This window comes from Pan troglodytes, chromosome 12 (assembly GCF_028858775.2).
Source record: "Pan troglodytes isolate AG18354 chromosome 12, NHGRI_mPanTro3-v2.0_pri, whole genome shotgun sequence".
NCBI lineage: Eukaryota > Metazoa > Chordata > Mammalia > Primates > Hominidae > Pan > Pan troglodytes.
Window position 1 is genome coordinate 49,972,141 of NC_072410.2, and position 15,195 is coordinate 49,987,335.

Sequence of the window (15,195 nt, forward strand, 5' to 3'; positions counted from 1 at the left end):
GCAGAGGCTACAGAATCCAGATGTCTTCTGTTAAGACGACATTAAAGAGACTTTCACAAATGTAAAACAAACTATTTTAACTATTTGTTTTTTATTTGTATAAAATATACTGTTTAACTTGTAGTGGGTTCATTGTTAATTTTAAATGAATTAATTATTTTCAAGGTTCTCAGTTTTAGTTTTTTTTTCCGACTTTCTTGAGGTATAATTTTAAAAAGTATATACCTAAGGTATAGAATGAGATGTTTTGATATATCTACACATTGTGAAATGATTATTAAAATTGTGCTAATTAACATATTCATCAACTCACATAGTTGCCTTTTTTTTTTTTTTCGGTGAGAAAACTTAAGATCTACCCGGTATGGTGGCTCATACCTGTAATCCCAACACCTTGGGAGGCTGAGGCAGGTGGATTGCTTGAGCCCAGGAGTTCCTGACCAACCTGAGCAACATGGTGAAATCCCATCTTTACAACAAATGTGAAAAAAATTAGCTGGGCATGGTGGCTTATGCTTGTGGTCCCAGCTACTTGAGAGGCTGACATGGGAGGATCACCTGAGCCTGGGAGGTTGAGGCTGCAGTGAGTCATGATTGCACCACTGCACTCCAGCCTGGGCAACAGAGTGAGACCCTGTCTCACAAAAAAAAAAAAAAAAAAAAGAAAATCTAAGGTCTACTGTCTTAGCAAATTTAAATTATACAATATAATAATGTTATTAACTATAGTTACCATGTTGTACATGTTCTTTTATAGTTCTCTGTGGTTCTTTTGTAGCTCTCTACATTTCTTTTGGATGATTATTTTGAAATCTTTGTCAGACAGTTCATAGATCTTCATTTCTTTAGGGCTGGCTACTGGAGCTTTATTTTGTTCCTTGGGTTGGGGGATTATGGTTTTCCTGTTTATTTGTGATCCTTCTGGCTTTGGTTTGGTAGTTGTGCATTTGAAGATGTAGGTACCTCTTCTAGTCTTTACAGGCTGGCTTTGGCAGGGAAAGCCCATCACCCAGTCAGCCTACTCAGAATCTCTGAACAGGCTGATTGGTCGAGTGCACAGGTTGGCTTTCTTCTGAAGTCCTTGGGTAGGCTGGCCTGGTCCCTGGGTCAGCAGGTAGGCATTCCTAGCACCTGGGTTTATAGGATCAGTCCTGTTGCCTGGGTGTGTGGGCCTGGATTCTGGGGTCATGGGGATCAGCCTGGTAAAAGGATCTACTGGGTTGGGCTGGCAATGGGGTCTGCAGGAGCAGGCCTGAAGCTTGGATCCACAATGACTAACTGGCAATGGGGCAGTCTTGGCGTCTCTTTCCATGGAGGTGAGCCTGGTGCCTGGTACCATGTGGCTGGGCCTAGAACCTGTTTCTGTGGGGACTTGCCTGGCACCAGGTTCTATTGGGCAGGCCTGAAGCCTGGGGCTTTGGGGGCCAGCCTGGCACTGGAGCTTGCCTTAAGCCTGGTCCTGCAGGGGCAGGCCTGGAGCCTTAGGTCACTGGCTGTCCTTGTGTTGGATTTGGCCTGGAGCTTAGGTACATGGCAGCTGGCCTGGCACCAAAATTCACTGGGGAGGCCTGGGGCTGGGGTCCCCAGTGAAGTAGGGTGCTCATATCATTCTCGTTTTCCTCCAGCGAGGGTCTCTCTTGTGAGCTTGGGGGAAGGGAATCATGGATAATGTGAAGCCGTCTTTCATACCCCCTTTAATGTATATTTTCTTATTTCTGCATTCTACCTAGGTGCTGTGATCTCTTACCTGGATTCCTTAGTTCTTTTGAATATATTTTTGTACTTGGATGTTTGTTCAAACTGATGTTTCTGTGAAGGGATGTGTGTTGGAAACTCCTATTCTGCCATCTTGCTGACATCGCTCCTCAGTTTTAGTATCTAAAATAGCACATACTAATATATATATAATTCATATAAGCAAAAGCTCTTTAGGGTACTCAGTAATTTTTATTTTTCCTCTTTTCTTTCTTTTTTAGAGATATGGTCTCACCATGTTGCCCAGGCTGGGCTTGAATTCCTGGCCTTAAGTGATCCTTCCACCTTGGCCTCACAAAATGTTGAGATTACAGATGTGAGCTACCACATCCAGGCTCTCAGTAATTTTTAATAATGCAAAGTAGTCTTTTGTCCATAAATTTGGCTGCTTGTTTAGATAAAAAGAAACTGAAGAGACATGACCACAAAATGTAATTCATGATCTTAGACTGGATACTTTCCAGTAGGAAATGAAAATGTTCTAAAGAGCATTATTGGGATAATCTTCAAAATTGGAATTTGGACTGTGGGTTAGATATAATTGTATCAATGTAAATTTCTTGAATTTCATAATGGTACTATCATTATGTAAGAGAGGAGGTACACACTATAGTTTTACAGGCATGATATATGAAGCCTACTTACAAATGGTTTAGAAAAATAAGCATGCATATATATGTAGGGAGAGAATGATAAAACAAATATGGCAAAAATTAGTGAACTCTGCATAAAGGCTATACAAGAGTTCTGTGCAATGTGAAATTATTTCAAAATAAAAATTACAACAATTATAAAGAATATAATGAATACCTTAGAAGCAATTTTTACAAATTAATTGGCAAGTGTTTTATTGTGCTTGTGATGAGTATGAAATGTTTTCAGCAGTTGAAGACACTTCTGGTTATGTAATAACTTTGTAGTTGTCACCACTTTTCAGAGGATACTCTTTATGCTCTGCTGCCCCCTAGTGACTTTATGCTCATCAGCAATTGTTTCTTCCAAGTGTAGTAAGTTGGAAATGTAGAGAACTATAATCATTATTTAAAAACAACTTAGTGTCAAGTCAAATAATTTTTCTGGGGGCGAGGGGGAAGACACTACCATGAAGCTATATCTAATGGCCTCCTTTTTTTCTTTGAATTTTTTAAAAATTGTATTTTTGTTCTTGTGGTTCCTTTGTATTGCATCCTCAGTTCTCTCTGTCTCTCTCTGAAGGTAATATTTACTGATTTCTCAGCCAAGGGCAACAATGAAACTTAACTTGTGTACTCTTCTGTTATTCTTTCCTCTTAGCATTAAATATCAGGGAATAGTATTATCTTAGTGCTTTACTTTGTAGTCAAGCATACTTGATTTGGCCCATAATCTCTCATTTGTAATCCCCAAATCCTAAAGGCTCTAAAAACTATTTGTTGTCAAAATCTGCCTTAATTCATTTGGCAAGAAAACCTGATGTGAGTTGACTTAATATATTAATAATCTTTATATTTACCACTTTTGTGAATATTCCTATATTTTACTGCTGAAATATGAATGTGTTTGATTATGGAATGCTTAAGATCTTACTGGGATGTTACATAATATGTGACAGATGAGCTGTATTTTTTTTAAATGTACAGAATTTGGTATTATGAAACATTTTGCTACAAGGATTTTCGATTAGGGATTGTAGACCTGTAGTTGATTTGCCTAGCTTTGGCTCACAGTTACTGGTATAAGATAGTTGACTAGTTTATTCTACTTTCTATCTTCTCTCTTTTTTTTCTTAGGTGTATAATTTTTATGTACTATTTTTATGTATCATACTTGATCACTTTTAATCTGACCTTGTTTTTGTCTTAGAGTTGCAGTTAAATATATTCAGTCTTCATTGACATTCTTTTTTATTGAAGTTTTCCCTGTCATCTAGTTGGGTTTGTGTTCCTCCTCTAGTAGTTGCCTTAAGAAGGACTTATGTGAACAACAATTTCTGAGTTATTGTATATTCAAATTTTAGCTCTATAGACTTTATATTCAAAGGCTAGCTTGGTTGAAATTAAAGTTCTTGGCTCATGTTTTGTTTCCTTGAGTATCTTGTCTTCTGGTGTTCAATGTTGCTGTGGAGAAGTCTGATACTTGCTGGTTTTTCTTTTTCCCTAAGTGCTTATTCTTGATTCTTATTATTTTTGGCTGTCTATTGACTCTTCTTCTTTCTATTTTATTTTATTTTATTTTTGAGATGGAGTCTTGCTCTGTCGCCCAGGCTGGAGTGCAGTGGCACGATCTCGGCTCACTGCAACCTCCACCTCCTGAGTTCAAGCAATTCTCCTGTCTCAGCCTCTCGAGTAGCTGGGATTACAGGCACGTGTCACCACACCCGGCTAATTTTTGTATTTTTAGTAGAGACAGAGTTTTGCCATGTTGGCCAGGCTGGTCTCGAATTCCTGACCTCAGGTGATCTGCCCGCCTTGGCCTCCCAAAGTGCTGGGATTACAGGTGTGAGCCACTGGGCCTGGCCCTTCCTTTTTTAGTTATTAGACATTACTCAAAGAATTTCAGCATGTATCCTTGACTCAGAGTATAATATAAATTAATATTTTTATCACTTCCTTGACACTGCTAGGAATATGTAACACTTTTTCATTTATCCTTTCCTACATCTTACACTGTTGTCATGAATTTTAATTTTACATGTAATTTTGTTCCCACACAACATTATCCTTATTATTTCGTAGAGTCACCATTCATGTATGTTTACTCTTTTGTTTGATTCTTCATTTCCTCCTCCATCTCTGTGCTTCATTCTGAAGTCACTTTTCCTTTTGTATGCAGAACTCCCTTTAGCATTTCTTTTAGTGAAGGACTCATTTATTTTGTTTGTATGAATAATGTCTGTATTTCACCTTATTTTAAAATTGTAGTAAAATATACATAACATATACTTTACCATTTTAACCATTTTTAAGTGTACAGTTCAGTGGCATTAAGTATATTCACATTTTTCTGTAGCCAAAACTGCCACCTATCTCCAGAACTTGTCTAATCCCAAGTAGCTGGGACTATAGGCACATGCCACTGTGCCTGGCTAATTTTTTTTTGTAGAGACAGGGTTTAGCTTTGTTGCCCAGGCTGGTCTTGACCTCCTGGCTTCAAGCAATATTCTTGCCTCAGCCTCCTAAGGTGCTGGGATTACAGGTGTGAACTACCACGGCTGGCCAAGTATAGTTTTCTTTACATTCATCATACTTTGGGTTTATAGGGCTTGAAACTATGGACTGATATCTTTCGTAAGTTTTTAGATATACTTGGCTATGATGTCTTTAAGTATTGCTTCTGCACAATTATACAATGATAAAATTTCTTTCAGGAGAGTTACAGATTTAAAAATATTTTCATAATATCAGTTAGATGTTATTTACTTAAAAAAAAAAAAAAAAGCTTAGGCCGGGCACAGTGTCTCACGCCTGTAATCCCAGCACTTTGGGAGGCCAAGGCGGGGGGATCACCTGAGGTCTGGAGTTTGAGACCAGCCTGATCAACATGGAGAAACAAAATACAAAATTAGCCGGGGAGAAAGAAAATACAAAATTAGCCGGGGGTGGTAGCGCATGCCTGTAATCCCAGCTACTCGGGAGGCTGCGGCAAGAGAATGGCTTGAACCCGGTAGGCGGAGGTTGCAGTGAGCCGAGATCGCACCACTGCACTCCAGCCTGGGCAACAAGAGCCAAACTCTGTCTCAAAAAAAAAAAAAAGCTTGCATTCTCCTAGGAGAATAGAATTGAGTTTCTTAGAGGCTGCATGATGTGAAAATATCATTGTTTCAGTGGTGAATGTTATTTATACTTGTATGTTCTTTTATTTAATTTTTTTCTTCTGTTTCAATTTCTTTTTTTTTAACGGAGTCTCACTCTGGCCCCCAGGCTGGAATCTGGAGTGCAGTGGCATGATCTCAACTCACTGTAACCTCTGCCCCCCGGGTTCATGTGATTCTCCTGCCTCAGCCTCCCGAGTAGCTGGGATTACAGGCCCATGACATTACTCTCCTCTAATTTTTATATTTTTAGTGGAGACGGGGTTTCGTCATTATTGTCCAGGCTGGTCTTGAACTCCTGACCTCAGGCGATCCGCCTGCCTCGGCCTCCCAAAGTTCTGGAATTATAAGCGTGAGCCACTGGACTTGGCCTTTTTTTTTTTTTTTTTTTTTAACAAGGTCTCTGTGTCTCCCAGGCTGGAGTGCAGTGGTCTAATCTCTGCTCACTGCAACCTCCACCTCCCAGGCTTAGGTGATACTCCCACCTCAGCCTCCTGAGTAGCTGGGACCACAGGTGCATGCCACCATGCCTAGCTAACTTTTTTGGTATTTTTTGTAGAGATGGGGTTTTGCCATGTTTCCCAGGTTGGTCTCAAACTCCTAGCCTCAAGCAATCCGCCGGCCTCGCCTCCCAAAGTGTTGGGATTGCAAGCGTGAGCCACTGTGCCTGGCCCAGTTCCAATTGTTAATGTGGCTAATGTCAACAAACATAACACATACACAAAAGTTCTTGGGAAACCCAAGGGAAATATATATTATAATATATATTTGAGACCGGGTTTTGCTCTTTTGCCCAGGTTGGAGTGAAATGGCGCGATCTTGGTTTACTGCAACCTCCGCCTCCCGATTTCAAGCGATTCTCCTGCCTCAGCCTCTCCAGTTGCTAGGATTACAGGCGCCCGGCACTACACCCTGCTAATTTTTTGTATTTTTAGTAGAGACGGGGTTTCACCATGTTGCCTAGTCTTGTCTCGAACTCCTAACCTCAGGTGATCCACCCGCCTCGGCCTCCCAAAGTGCAGGGATTACAGGCGTGAGCCCCCGCACTCGGCCAGGAAACCCAATATTTTTTGAGAGCATAAAAATAGTGCCAGGCAAAAAATTTTGAGAACTGCTGGCTGAGGGCTTTTGATGGTGTCCCATGTTTCATTTTTCTTACATTCTTCTGTATTTTACATCGTTTCCTTTCCTTGTTCTCTTTGGGCTTCAATGTGGATTTTTTTTTCCTTTTTTTTTTTTTCTTTTGAGACAGGGTCTCACTCTGTCACCCAAGCTGGAGGGCAGTGGTGATCTCGGCTCATTGCAACCTCTGCCTCCCGGTTTCAAGCGATTTTTGTGCCTCAGCCTCCCGAGTAGCTGGGATTATAGACGCACACCACTACGCCCGGCTGATTTTTCTATTTTTGATAGAGATGGAGTTTCACCATGTTGGCCAGGCTGGTCTCCACCTCCTAACCTCAAATGATCCACTTGCCTCATCCTCCCAAAGTGCTGGGATTACAGGTGTGAGCCACTGTGCCCAACCTCAATGTGGATTTTTTCAATTGACTTATTTGCTGGTAAACCATCTATGGAGTTCTGAATTTTAAAAACCCAGTTCTGGGTTTTCTCCAGTTTTATAATAAAAAAACAAATCGTAAGGCTGTAGTGAAATTCTCCATCTTCTCATGTGTTTTGTTCTTTTCCTTTTTTCTTGTGGTATTAATCATAGCCATTTTTAAAGTTCTTATCTGATAAGTTCAATATCTAGATCATCTGTGAATCTTGATTTTTAGTCATGTGATTTTTAGTCATGTGATCTTCTCTTGGCACACTTGGTAATTTTGGACTGAATAGACATTAAAAAAATTGTGGAGGTTTTGGATAGTGTTTTCTTCCTTAAGTGAAGGTCCCTCCCCTCTGCTCCCACTTTTGGTAAGGCAGATGGTATGGCAATATTTAATCCAGTCAACGACTGAGCTGGCTAAATCTAGGGTTCAGCTTTAGTTAGGGTGTGGCTCATTACTGCGTTAATGCTATTGTCCTCCAGACATTCCAAAGAGCCTGGAGTGATGACTAGGAGCCCTTCCCTTGGTAGATCCTTAATTCTTTTCTTTCCTTTATACCTCAATACTACCTAACATTCTGTTGGCTTCTCTGAGTCTTTTTGCTTATCTTAACCTCTCTCTTTGTATAGCTTAAGAATTCAGCAAATGTGTTGAGAAAATAATAACAGTGCTATGTATTCTTCCCATTTTTCCTCTTCAGGATTCTAACCTCTTATGCCTCTAATTTAAGGTACCGGGATTCTCTAAAACTGTCAAAAGCTGATTTTCCTGCCTTTTGGTCTTGACTTTCTGCTTGTTCCCTTTACCGGGAACTTCAGCCTCTTGAATGGAGATTTGGTACTTACCTTGAGGGGGAAAAAGTGACTGAAGCATATTGGCAGACCCATTCTTACTATTCCCCTCTTCTCCAGTGTTCTGTTCCCTTAGATTCTGGTTGCCGGAGCAGTTCTGTTTTTTGTTTTTGTTTTCGTTTTTTTGAGATGGAGTCTTGCTGTGTCACCCATGCTGGAGTGCAATGGCGCAATCTCGGCTCACAGCAACCTCCACCTCCCGGGTTCAAGTGATTCTCCCGCCTCAGCCTCCCCAGTAGCTGGGATTATAGGCACCAGTCATCATGGCTGGCTAAGTTTTGTAATTTAGTAGAGAGGGGGGTTTCACCATGTTAGCCAGGCTGGTCTTGAACTCCTGACCTCAGCTGATCCACCCACCTCAGCCTCCCAAAGTGCTGGGATTATAGGCCTGAGCCACCACGCCTGGCTGCCTGAGCAGTTCTGTTAGTCCCTCAGGAAAGAATATCATAAACAGGTATGCAGAAGACCTGGAGAGGTATTCATTTATTTATTTTTATTTTAAATTTTTTTGAGAGAGAGGGTGTTGCTCTGTTGCCCTGGCTGGAGTGTACTGGAGCTCACTACAGCCTTGAACTCTTGGCCTAAAGCTATCCTCCTGCCTCAGCATTCCAAGTAGCTGGGACTACAGGCATGTGCCACCATGCCCGGCTAATTTTTAAAAAATTTTTCTTCCTAAATGGAAGGGACCTTATCAAGTCCCTTTTTTTTTTGTAGTGATGGGGTCTCACCATGTTGCTCAGGCTGGTATTGAACTCTTGGGCTCAAGTAATCCTCCCACCTTGGCTTCCCAAAGTGCTTGGATTATAGGTGTGAGCCACCACACCTGGCTGGGAGTATCAGTTTAGATTGGAGCAGGAGAAAGGAGAATTTCAAGAAAGAGATTTACAGGCAAAGGGATTCCAGCCAGGAAGGAATGGCAATATTAGTATACGATCTGGCTTAAAAGTGAAGAATATTTGTATAGTTAAAATAATGCAAATGTTATTTGTTTGTTTGCAAAGACAAAGTTTGGGCCATCTATGAAAAACAATTATGATTATAGAACAAAATGTATGTGTTTATCAACTCTATCAGTGTAAAATTCATTTCCACAGTTGGAGAAAGTAAGGAAAAGATATAAAGAGAAAGTAAGGGGGTCAGGCACGGTGGCTCATGCCTGTCATCCCAGCACTTTGGGAGGCTGAGGCAGGATTGGTTGAGCCCAGGAGTTTGAGACCAACCTGCGTAACATAGTGAGACCCCATCTCTACAAAAAATTAAAAAATTAGCTGGATGTGGCACATGCCTCTAGTCTCAGCTACTCTGGAGGCTGAGGTGGGAGGATTGCTTGAGCCTGGGAGGTCAGGGCTACAGTGAGCTGTGATCACACCACTGCACTCCAGCCTGGGCAACAGAGTGAGACTCTGTCTCAAAAAAAAAAAAAAAAAAAGTGAAAATAAGGGAGAGGTAATGCTTCATTTTGCATAGTTGGGAATCAAGATAATCTGTTTTTAATAATACAAGAAACAAAAGCATAACTATATTATTTATATTACAAAAGCAATCTTTAGAAAAACTAAAAGGGGTATATAAGTATTGAGAGGAGAGGAAAAGGAATGATATGGTATGATGAGGTAATTTTTGATCAATTATAGTAGGAAATAGACAATATCTAAAATGGATAAAGGGAAAATGGCAATATTATCTTTTTATTTTATATTATTTTAATTTTTTAAGACAAGTGCTCGCTCTATCGCCCATGCTGGAGTGCAGTGGTACAATCACAGCTCACTGGAGCCTTGACCTCCTGGGCTCAAGCGATCCTCCCACCACAGCCTCCCGAGTACCTGGTACTACAGGCATGCCACCACACCCGGCTAATTTTTGTATTTTTTGTAGAGACAGGGTTTCACCATGTTGCCCAGGTTGGTCTCAAAGCCCTGGGCTCAAGCAATCTGCCTGCCTTGGCCTCTCAAGCTGCTGGGTTTACAGGTGTGAGCCACCACACCCATCCAATATTATATTATTTGAAGATATGGGCTTACTTCTCAAAAATTAAAAATAGAAACATTTATAAAAGTTCAAATCGGGCTGGGTGTGATGGCTCATGCCTGCAATCCCAGTGCTTTGGGAGGCTGAGGCAGGGCAGATTGTTTGAGGTAGGAGTTCAAGACCAGCCTGGCCAACATGGTGAAAACCCATCTCTACCAAAAAATACAAAAATTACCCGGGTGTGGTGGCACGCACCTGTAGTCCCAGCTACTTGTGAGGCTGAGATAGGAGGATCACTTGAGTCTGGGAGGTGTGCAGTGAGCCAAGATCGTACCAGTGCACTCCAGCCTGGGTGCCAGAGTAAGACCCTGTCAAAAGAAAAAAAAAAAAAAAGAAAAAACACGTTCAAATTGACTTTCTCTGGAAAACAGAAATGGAAATTCAAGAAGCTCAAACAACTCCTTGAGCAGGATAAACATAAACAGCAAAACAACACCAAGGTACTATACAAAGGAATGACAACAATAGCTCTAAATACAGGAAGGGGGAAATGGAAGTATACTCAATTAATTATAAAGAAAACAGGATAAGAGGAGATAATTTATGTTAACACAATTACCTATATGACTAGGTTTAACTCTGTTATCTTGCTGTTTGTTTTTTGTTTGTCTTATCTTTTTTTTTCTCTTTATTTCTCATTTCATATTCTCCTTAACTGAATTAGAACAACCAAATATTTTTAAAGATTCCATTGTTAGGTATACCTTCTTAGTGTTTTTTGTTTTGTTTTGTTTGTTTTTAGTGGTTGCTTTAGGGTTTACAGTATGCATCTTTAACTTATTGCAATGTATTTTCAAATGCTATTGTACGTGTTTGTATATAACATACAATCCTTAAAACAGTGTATTTTCATTTCACCCATTGATCTTTGAGTTATCATTAATTATATTTTACTTCTACATGTGTTTTGAATTCCATAGTTCATTATCATTATTTTTGCTTTGAACAATCAGCAATCTTTTTTTAAATGTTATCTTTTAAAAGATTTTAAAATAATAAAAATATTTTATATGTTCCTATATATTTACCAGTTTATTTGCTCCTTATGCTTTTGTGAAGATCCAGATTTTGAACAGATTTTATATTATTTTTGCCTGAGGAACTTACTTTAACAGTTTTTATAGTGCGGGTCTGCGGACAACAAATTTTCTAAGGTTTTGCTTTGTTGATTGATATGTTTGCTAGGTATAAAATTCTTGATTTACAATTTTTTTTTCCTTTAGCACTTTACAGGTATCTTTCCATTGTCTTCTTCTTTATATAATTTGGATGAGAAGTCTGCAGTCATTCTTTCTTTGTGTTTTACGTGTTATTTTCTTCCCTCTGCTTTTGCTTTTAAGGTTTATTTTTCTTTATTAGTGTTTGTTAGCAACTCCAAGAAGCCTTTTCTGACTAATCCATTTCTGTGCTGAACATTCCTTTATTTTTCATTGCTATATCACCTAAGTGTAACAGATTTAAATGTTGTATTACTTTATACACAGGTTTTTTCTTCTTTTCTTTTTTTTTTGAGACGGAGTCTCACTCTGTTGCCAGGCTGGAGTTCAGTGGCACCATCTCGGCTCACTGCAACCTCTGCTTCCCCAGTTAAAGTGATTCTGCTGCCTCAGCTTCCCAAGTGGCTGGGACTACAGGCACATGCCACCATACCCAGCTACTTTTTGTATTTTTTGTAGAGATGGGGTTTTACCATGTTGGCTAGGATGGTCTTGATCCCTTGACCTTGTGATCTGCCTGCCTCAGCCTCCCAAAGTGCTGGGATTACAGGCATGAGCCACCATGCCTGGCTTTTTTTCTTTTTTTTAAATTTGAGATGAGCAGTATGTTGCTCAGGGTGATCTTGAACTCCTGGGCTCAAGAGAACCTTTGACCTCAGCCTCCTGAGTAGCTGGGATTACAGGCATATGCTACCATCCTTAGCTCCTGAACAGTTTTATAATTACTTTTCATTGTGGTTTCTTATCTATTTCCTTACTAATTATAGTATGGGCACCCTCAAAGGAAGATATTCTTTTCTTTTTGTTTTTAGTAAATTCTCAGTCAATAGATACTAAATGAGCCTATGGCAGGAAAATGCCCAAACCACCTAACATAGCCAATCTTGTTAAATTTCTGAGAAAACAGTGTCTATTTAATTTGCTGAGGCCATTTATTTTATTATTTAATAGTCAAATTTATCTTGCCCTTTAAAAGTCTATTTTAGTTTGGTCCATTTTGAACATTAAAAAAAAAGATGCTGCTGCTTTCCCTCTTTAAATAAATGATCAAGTTACCTTATAGATTGGAGAGCTAGAATGTGGTGGTGATATTTCATAGCTTTTGGAGAGTGCCCTAAATGCAATGCTTTGGAGAAGTAATTTATTGGCAAGCAACTTTGTTTCTTAGTGATGATTGGGGTCACAGTAGATCATCACTTTGTTGAGTTTAGAGTTCACCTGTGTAGAATATCAGATTCTCTAAAGAAGTTATACAGCCCAAACCAGATTGATCTATTGATAATGGAAGAGTAATGAAAATGTACAGTAGGCCTCAGGTAGATATCTAACAAATTTTAATCATATGTCTTTTTTTTTTGAGACAGAGTCTTGCTCTTCAGCCAGGTTGCAGTGCAGTGGCACAATCTCGGCTTACTGCAACCTCCTCCTCCTGGGTTCAAGTGATTCTCCTGCCTCAGCCTCCTGAGTAGCTGGGATAATAGGTGCACACCACCACACCCAGCTAATTTTTGTATTTTTAGTAGAGATGGGGTTTCACCGTGTTGGCCAGGCTGGTCCTGAAGTCCTGACCTCAGGTGATTCACCTGTCTCAGCCTCCGAAAGTGTTGGGATTACAGGCATGAGCCCCCCTGCCTGGCATCATATGTCATTTTTGAGAGAAGTGAAATTTGCTTTCCACAGTTACCCATTGTAATTTTTTAATTCCTTGTATTGAACTAGTCATGCAGTTTTAGTGGTCTCTCTTTTCAGAAAGATGTCTCTTAACATGTTAAGCTTTATCTTAAAATATTTGTATTGTTGGTTTAGTTTTTCCTCAACTTTTATGGTTTGAGTTTTGTTATCACTTGTGTTAAATTTTATTTTCATTGCTCTAGGACCATTTTTTCAAATAAATTCATGTAGATCAAGGTTGTTTCAGGTCTTTTTTCTTTTCTTCTTCAGTGTTAAATTAACTTGTCTACATGCTCATTTCAGGTCAGACATTTGATGAACGTTATTACATGTTTCACATTTTAGTCTTACTATTCATAGTATTAAAAACAAAATCAACTTAGTATTATTTATGTAGTTTAACATATAGTTGATTTCTTGATCTAAGTAGAAAGTAAAATTATTGAATAGAATGGACACTAAGATGACTTCATGTAGAGACAGTTGACAAAAGTGAAGTCTTACTCTAAGTCTGTGACCATCAGTAAACTAACACTGTCTTGAAACCTAAAAGGTTATGTAGCAAAGCTTACTGTATGATATGCCAGGGAAGTTTGCTGGGAGTATGATCCAGATCATTGGTTCTGGATGCTAACATTTGGAAATGATTTTTTTTGGTGGAGCATCTGTGACCTTGGAACTATGAATTATCTTAAAATTTCTTTTCAAGAGAAGGAGCATATGAGAGGAAGGGTAAACAAAATATTTTGTTTATAATTTGCTATAACAATGATTTAATACAGCTTAATATTAAACAGCTCTGGAGACCTAAAATTTATCTCACTTGGTTTTCACTGGTGTTTCTCTCTGACACATGGTGTGAATCAACTGTCCTTCCAACTTGAAAGAGCAGAGAGTTCACTGACGCAACTCCCTTGTTCTGGGAATTGTTTCTACTGTGCCTTCAAAAGGTAGGGACATTAAAAGCTTTGGCTTGTGGCAAATTCTCTCCAAGTTGGACACAGTTAGGGGGCTGAATATTGGCTTAAGGAAGTGAGGTTGGTGGCTTTTTCTATTTCCTGGACTTTTTCTAAAGAATCAATATTAACTTTTTCAAGTCTCTACTTGACGTTTTGTGATTAACAGTCTTCCCCGTTAAAATTGGAAACCAGCAAATCTCCGTTTAAATGTTGGTGCATGCCAGGGTTCTTCAGTTCTTCTGTCTTAGATTCTAGAGTTTTTTGGGTTTCTGCCCTTTTCCACGTGGATTTTTTCTTTTGTGAAAATCTTTCTGTACCTACTTAACAAAGGGAAACATTGAAATGAAAAGTTGAAATGGCAAAGTCATTGTCCCAAAAGGTCTCACACAACTGGAAAAATGAACCATAGTTAATTGTAGTAAATTGTAGATTCAGAGTATCAACTACATGCCTATAGCAATATGGAAAAACACATGGAAAAATTTTATGACTCTGAGTTCAATATGTAGCATGATATGACTGTCAAAACTGCATAAGCATTAGTATTAGGCTGTTAATAGGAGCTAAGTAACAAGGTTAAAGGAGATGGGCCTTATTTTTCTCATTTGACCATGCTTGATTTAAAAATTTTTAATATTTATAGAATACTTTCTGTATGCCAGGTACTGTTCAGAATTCTTACATTATCTCATTTAATCTTCACACAGCAACTGTATGAATTGGTTCCTACCATTATCTGCATTTTGCTGATGTGGAAACTGAGGTATACAGAGGTTTAATAAACTTGCCGAAGATCACACAACTATTAAGTCGTAGAACTAAGGCTCCAATCCTGAAAGTCTGGCTATGAAGCCTGTGTTCTTGCCCACTGTGATATACTGCCTTTGTTGTTACACTTAAAGAAAAGTGACTGCTGGAACATGTCCAGAGGGTAAAACTACAATTGAAAGGCTGTTTATATGTAGAATAGTTGAATAATTTGAGATTGTTTAGTCTGGAGAAGGAAAAAAAGGGATCAAGGACTTGTTCTCACTGGTCCTTTGAAGGCAAAAATAAGATAAATGGTGAAAATTATAGAAAGGTAAGTTTTAGTTTTCTATAAGAACTTTGCAACAGCTGTTGAAATGGGATTGGTTGCTTTGCAGTGAACTTCTTTTTACTAGAGATGTTCCAGCAGAACTTGGACTAGTATTTATGGACATAGCTGGAAAATTTGTTATGTCTGTGAAATTGGGCTGGATCATCTCTGAGGTTCCTTTTTTCCCTGTACACTTCAATGTTAAAGAGTTTATTAAAATGGGCTAGTCTATACTGTCCTCAGACAAATGCTTCTAGAAAAAACACACAAAATTGTTTCCTAATGGAAACATGGCA

The 15,195-nt window shown here is 39.1% G+C and overlaps 1 protein-coding gene and 1 non-coding gene across 6 annotated transcripts in view; one reads left to right on the forward strand and one right to left on the reverse strand.

Moving 5' to 3' along the window:
- EXOC6B (exocyst complex component 6B) overlaps positions 1–15,195 on the forward strand; it is a 652,710-nt gene that overhangs the window by 52,293 nt on the left and 585,222 nt on the right. The gene's annotated exons all lie outside the window — the stretch shown is intronic.
- On the reverse strand, positions 13,125–13,193 carry LOC112208271 (small nucleolar RNA SNORD78). The gene has a single exon (XR_002942685.1). It is a non-coding gene; the product is annotated as a small nucleolar RNA SNORD78 (small nucleolar RNA).